This window comes from Macrobrachium rosenbergii, chromosome 6 (assembly GCF_040412425.1).
Source record: "Macrobrachium rosenbergii isolate ZJJX-2024 chromosome 6, ASM4041242v1, whole genome shotgun sequence".
In the NCBI taxonomy this organism is placed as follows: domain Eukaryota; kingdom Metazoa; phylum Arthropoda; class Malacostraca; order Decapoda; family Palaemonidae; genus Macrobrachium; species Macrobrachium rosenbergii.
Window position 1 is genome coordinate 59346512 of NC_089746.1, and position 7466 is coordinate 59353977.

At 31.8% G+C, this 7466-nt stretch overlaps 1 long non-coding RNA gene across 1 annotated transcript in view; it reads left to right on the top strand.

Annotated features, from left to right (window-relative positions):
* Nucleotides 1-4378, top strand: part of LOC136839631 (uncharacterized) — a 185376-nt gene extending 180998 nt beyond the window's left edge. Inside the window, exon 7 of the long non-coding RNA XR_010853420.1 lies at nucleotides 4241-4378. This is a non-coding gene — a long non-coding RNA (uncharacterized lncRNA). The remainder of the gene's footprint in view (nucleotides 1-4240) is intronic.
* The last annotated feature ends 3088 nt before the right edge of the window (nucleotides 4379-7466 follow it).

Below are 7466 nucleotides of genomic sequence, written 5' to 3' on the forward strand. Positions count from 1 at the left end.
GAAAAGTTATTTCACTTATTGTTTAACTCTAGTAAATAGATAATGGCTAACGAAACATTATAGATAAAAAAAAACATGTGAATAAATATAAATGTTTTTCTATCTCATTTGTCAATTATATTCATGTTCACGAATGTTATTTCACCCGTAGTATTTACCAAATATTTGGGAACGAACTGCCTTTAGATGAACGCATATACATTTTTAGCAGTAAGAGTGACTACATTGGAACTGCATCAGTTCTTCCGAACAAATTTCACTGTTCAACGCTGACATTATATAAAGTAAATAAATCGTTGGGACATATGATTCATTACAAACTTCTTGATATAATGTATAATGGTGAATATTGTATGTAGAAATTTTGGTAGATGGTTAGTGAGGTAACTGTAAGCATATTGGTATATTGTAGGAACTTACAACAAAGAATATATTTTAAAGGGAAGAGGTTAAAATGGTCTTGATTATTATGCATTCTGCTTTGCAAGACCGATAGACTTTCAACAATTACTGTGACCAAGAGAACTCTTGGACATATTTACTTGTGACCTTGAAAATATGTTAAAAAAAATCAGAATTATTTACGGATGCTAGATTTTCACAAAGCTTACAGAATGATAAAGTTTTGTCCTTAAACACGAAATATGTTATTTATCAAATACTAGTCCCAATGATACTTACCAGGCAAGTGTCATGCAAATCAGATACGAATTTAACAGGTGCTAAAAATACACATTTGAAAAAGCTTTCAACAATCCCCAAGGAATCTAGGAATATAAGTAATCATTGTCAACAAAATTAGGTTAGAAATATTTCTGAAATATTATCAAAACGTCAGTAACGCCTGATTATCCATATTTATCATAATCAGATTAAAATTTTCAGACAAAAAATAGTCAGGCTCTTAATTTTTTTGGGAAACGTACTTGCATATTACCCAGGTAAAGAGCTTCATTTGTCGCTGAAAAATTAAAGGTTGACATTTAGAACGACCTGAGACCTTGGAAAATAGGTCAGGGCTTCGAAATTCAGTATTGGATTCTGGAGAACAGGGATCTATTTAACAATTTCTTAGTTCTCATTGGAAAACAATCCAAAATTTTAACCTTTATGTTTTCTTCAACATGAAAAATATTTCAGGGTGAAAGAGTATTTTGAAAAGATAAAAAACAATGAAAAATATTTTTGTATTTTGGAAAAGATAAAAACAAACTCATTAGGTAACTGTCTACCGAGTTTATTCAAAGAAATATAAAACAAATATGCATTCTACATGACATAATTTAATCAATAGTAATATAAAACAAATATAAAAATTGAATTATATTGATAAAAGCTTCAGCTGCATTTAGAAGACTTTTTCTATTTTCCACATGACATAATAATAATAATAATAATAATAATAATAATAATAATAATAATAATAATAATAATAATAATAGTAACTTACAAGCAACACTAAAAGATCACCATTATGTATTCTCTTTGAGAAGATCCAAGTTGACTCAGTTAAAAAATTGTCACAAAGGTCTGTAATACTAAAAGTCCTGCATTTCTTGGATATTTGTTCGCTGCAAACATATATCTCGCAGGAACACCGGGCTTTGCTTGTACAAGGCAGAGGGGGAGTAAATGTGGTGTTGCTTATGTAAAGATGTTATTCTTGGTGATATGAGTTCAGAGTCGACTGTCGTAAATATGCACATTGTATCTGGGTGTGCAATTTATATTAAAGTTGTATTTACATAAACATTAATTGTTTGCCTACAGGAATAACACGATTGGTGTTATGAATATCATCTGCAGTTTTGAATAAACAAATTACGACTAGATTAAGGATTATAAATGTCCTCGATAAATATATTACGAAAAAGTGAAATAGAGATGGAGTAATTTTCAAACCACGTTTGTTGTCACGTGAAAATTGGGGTCTGTTATTGTAGGTTAGTTGTTAAATTTTCCTTCATCCTTTGTCCTTTTTTTCGATAACCATGGACGTTGTAATGCCAATTTAATGTTTCAAACCAATTAATCAATTACTTTATTTCCTACCCTCCAAAAATATCAACCGGTCAGAGGTGAACGAAGAATGAGCTGAATTTTACCAACAGTTCTAAATACCAAGAAGCAGTTAAATTTCTCTATATTGTCGAACTTGAAGTGGGACATTGCAACATATCCGATAAATCACGAATTGTCGCAGACATAAGCGATATTCATATTTGCGTTTGTAAAGCCATGATCATTGTACACCCTTTCCCCCATAGGTCATTTGACTCTTAAAAGTTTCTGGTCTTTAATTTACTATTCGCCTGTTTCTCGGTTCAACAGATATAGGTGTTATTCAATATCCTTTGAAGGACGTTTCAGACAATGTGAACAATATTGAATAGAAATGGTTTTTGTGAGGAGTGATACTTTTTTTTTTTTTTTTTTTTTTTTGTAGATGGTTTTACTCTTCACGAGTATTCAACTTTAAGCAGTGACCTATTTTTGCAGAATTTGCTCTTAAAATACTTTAGGATGTTGTTGAATCTGGTAGTCCAGGCATATCACACGAGATTATGATTCTCTTATACTGTTTTTTTTCGGAACATTTTTCACTAGCTTTTACTGTTATTGAATGTGAGAAGAGATTGGAGTGCAGTTTATATTTTCATACACGATTGAAGTCTCTTGCCACTTTCGCCTTTTGTTTGTTATTATTATTTATTCAGTGATTTATGATTTGTTGTAGGTTTCATAAGGCAGCGAGCAAAATGTGTTGCAGGAATTGTCCTGCAACACATTTTACAGGGTTTTGGCAATATCATCTATTGTATTTCATATATATTTGATAATGTTTCGCCTATAACATTTAATGTTAATATTTTTGTAATTAGAGTTATTCACTTGCGCCAAAACGTTTTTACCATCAATAGATTGCTGCTTCAGGAAAATTCAGGACAATCTATGTTCATGATCAGGTCCATCCTTCCTGTATAAATGAGCATAAAAAAAAAACATTGAATTTCGCCTACCACTTTCACTTTTTGTACCTTTTACAAAGTGTACCCGCCAATAATCAGTCAGTTGTCTTCGACTTTCACGTATGTATAAAAAAAAAAAACTCAACACCCTCAGGTTAACATTTTACATAATTGTATCGCATTTCCTCATGTTTAGAGTATCTATGCATTTTCTCAACATTTCAACGACCCTTAATCATATACACTTTCAAGCAATTCAAGACCATTCATTCCTTCCTTCATGCATTTTCAAAAGCTACATCTCGGGTTCTTGGCGAGGAATTGGTTCAATATGCTCTTCTGTTATTGGGTAATTGCTGTTGCGTTCACACTTTACACGGACTTTTGTTTGAGTCGTAAATTTAGTTTTTAATTAAATTCCATGTAAATCAGTTGTTTCCTTACTCAGTTATTTCCTTATTTTCTTTGTCTTCGTGAGTTATCAAGTATCTCAAATTACATATCACTCATTAAACAGGACTGTTCAAAAATTTTTAGTAGGCTCTTCACATTTTTCTTCTATGTGTATAGTCGTAGTAAACAAACTTTTTCTCCTATTAACAGACTTAAATGTAGAAATTCGCATACAGAAAGCTTTATAAATGAATTTTATCCCTATGGAAGCAGTAAGTAATTGCGGTTTTGCGATGAATCACCAGCTCAACCCTAACATTTCCTTGAGCCTAGGTTATCTGATCTTCCCTCAGTAGCCTACTTCTAGAGTTCCTTAATGACCCTAATCTTACCTAGCTAAGTTTTCTTGCTTAGTTTTCGCTTATGTCATATATAATCAGAATATACAAGGATCATCATATACAACAAAAGATAGAAACATTGTAAACGAGTCACTTCTTGAAACCTTTAAATTTCCGTTGTTCCATTTCTGTGCGCTAGTTATCTTCTATCAATATTTTTCCTTCATGTTGCATAGTTTCTTTTCATTTTATATCGCTGTTTGTTTTCAATCATCGTACAATATGTTCCGTCAACGCCCACCCCAAAGTACAGTACAGATGTTTACAGTCATAAAAAAAAACATCAAGTCAACACTTCCAACAAACAAACAATATTGTTTAATGAAATTGGAATTAGACCCTTCAGCGGCGTTGTATATATGAGAAAATTCTTGTCTACTAGAACCAGTCACAATTCCTGCCAAACGGATTTTCCGTTCAACAACTTTTATGAAAATATTTCATCGTCATATTCACTTTTTCTTTTTTCCTTTCCAGAACGATGAGAAAGTCACCCTCATGAGAAAGTCATCCTCATAGCCTTACTCGAGTTCAGTCAGTCCTGACAGAGATAGAGATTAAAGACGATGGGGAAACGGAAGATGAGAAGAAACTCCTGAACCGTAGCTTTTTCTGGTAGGTGACGTTACCATTATATTAAAAATATATATACTGTATACTGGGGCAATTATTTGTGGCTCAAACTATGAGTTACTAGAACGAATTACAGCCACTAGCTTTTATTTTTCTGTAAAAGAAAACTATTGAGATGGCTATTTGTCTGTCCGTCCTCACTTTTTTCTGTTCGCACTTTTTCTGTCCGCCCTCAGATCTTAAAAACTGCTGAGGCTAGAGGGCTGCAAATTGGTATCCTAATCATGCAACCTCCAATCATCAAACATACCAAATTGCAGCCCTGTATTTCAGTAGATTTTATTTTATTTAAGGTTTAAATTAGCCATGATCATGCGTCTAGCACCGCCTTAGGTGCCAACAACACAGGCCACCACCAGGCTGTGGCTGAAAGTGTTCATGGGCCGCGGCTGAGAGTTTCATGGGTCGTGGCTGAGAGTTTCATACAGCATTATACACTGTACAGAAAACTCGATTGCGCCGAAGAAACTTCGGCGCATTTTTTACTTATTTGGGCTTCTTAATGATTAGTATTATCGTGTCACGGATTGAGTTTACTGGGCAACGACCGCATAATAGATGCGATAATGAATCGGACGCAGCTCCTAGCTATCATGAATGCTGGTCCTTTAGACCGATATGTTTATTGCCAAGCAATTGATATCGCGTAATTCATTTTTCATTGATAATGAAAAACAGTTTATCTGAGCAATAATCTGTATAGCATCCTTTCTTCTTTGAGGATATGAGTTTGTTTGAAGATTTGATGAGTTTAAGTAACTGATGAAGTCCATTCAAGGTCTGGGTTCAGAGGTGTTCGGTATAAGAAAAAATTTCTTGCAACGCTGGATTAGTGGCAATTGTCTTTCTTACATAATATGGATCGTAAATATTAAATTACGTGCGCATGTGCTTAGAGGATCGTACTGGACGAGGACTTCTTTAAAGGGTTAGTTTATCATCTGCTAAGTCTCGTTGTTACACACGGAACGAAACATATTTATATATATATACTGCTTTCTATTATCTAAAAGTTAACACTGTTCAATTATTGTTGCATTACCGGTTAAAGACATTGTTTCATTTAATCTGCTTCATTTTAAACATATCCCGAGACTATGTACATAAATGATTATAATCTAAGCCTATTAAGCTCTCATGATCTTCTAATTACCAATTCCAGAAATCTTAAGATTTAAATGTTGTCAAACGTTACTGTGTATACTATCCATTTATATTCCATCCTTTGACACTAGTACCAATGTTTTGATGATTTTATAAGCCAACAAAGATAAGATAATTCCATGGCTTCTGATATATATATATATATATATATATATATATATATATATATATATATATATATATATATATATATATATATATATATAGTAATTACGTTAACTATACATTTGAAAGTTAATAAAGTTCTTACTGTGCATTTGACTTCATTTAAATGATTACATACTAAATAATTACTTTCCATGACTACATCTACCAACCTAATCACAAACACAAAAAACACACACATACATACATACATACATACATACATACATACATATATCTGAAATATAAAAACGACGTATGGTGCTTCTCAGTTACCAACAGAAGGATCCACAGTAATGCTCTTGATTAGAGAGACGAAAAGTATTTGTAAAAATATTTACAGAGCTTAAAGCTTTCATCCAACCTTCTGGGGAATTAATCACTAAACTAAAAAAAAAAAAAGAGACATGCATCAGTTATGAAGAAAGAAAAATAAATATAATCAAACTGAGGCTGATAAACAAGGTTAAAATGAGCGAACAAGTTATTGGGTCATATTTGTTTCCCGAATTCTAAGTGATCTTCGAGGCGGAACCAAACGCTGGTCTTCTTCTTGAACAAAGTTTTGAGGCTCGTTATCTAAAATTGTTGTTTAATCTGCAGACTCTGGAGCAAGTGAAAGGTGGCTATTCACATTATCAGATTGAAGAAGGCAGTACACATTTCTGAAGTTCATAATTCTGGCACTTTTGCAACCTCTTCATTTAAAAGTAAATTATTCATAATAAGGTGTCATATAAAGTGGTGAGACCAACTTCCATAATCCTCCTAGTGGTGCTGACCGTACTGTTATAATAATTTTGATATATTATAAATAATTTTGATATCAATGTCATGATTCATATATATATATATATATATATATATATATATATATATATATATATATATATATATAAATATAAATATATATATATATATATATATATATATATATATATATATATATATATATATATATATATATATATATATATATATATATATATATATTATTAATTTGCACACAAGCTGAGCACTCTCAAAATTACATTTAGGCTTATGAAACTTGCAAGCCTCTCATAGGAAAAACAAGTTTAGTGTTATGTTGATTCATCATTTTTTCTCAAAACGTTATTGGCCAGATCCATTAAGAGAAGTGGATTACCACATCTGTAACATAAAATCTGCGGATGGAAAAGGGACAGTGCATTTACTTGCCTCTATGAAATTCATAGGAGTGTAAAAGCATTGCACCATGAGTTTTTGTTAAGGGATAGAAATAGTTCCATTCACTGAATAGTGATAAGCATTCGTGTAGTTCAGTGCATGCATAAATACACACACACACATATATATACATACATACACAGTATATACAGTATATATGTGTATATATATAATATATATATATATATATATATATATATATATATATATATATATATATATATATATATATATATATATATATATATATATATATATAATTTATGCTATTTAGGCATATTTCCCTCTTATGCACTTTATATCGAAGTTAATGGCATTGTTCGCCGATAACATCTTTTATCACGATAATGAATCAGTCTAAGCTTCTCAGGAATAAGGGAAAATTATTCACGATTCTCTCCATTTACTCTATCTTTTTCTAGTCGACGTAACATTTCCCCATTTCTCGAAGGCGTCTTCAGGACTGGATTCCAAACTGACGTACAGGGTTTATATTACTACATGCCGACGCTTAAATCGTAAACATTGCGTCACTGGGATGCTGAATTTCTAT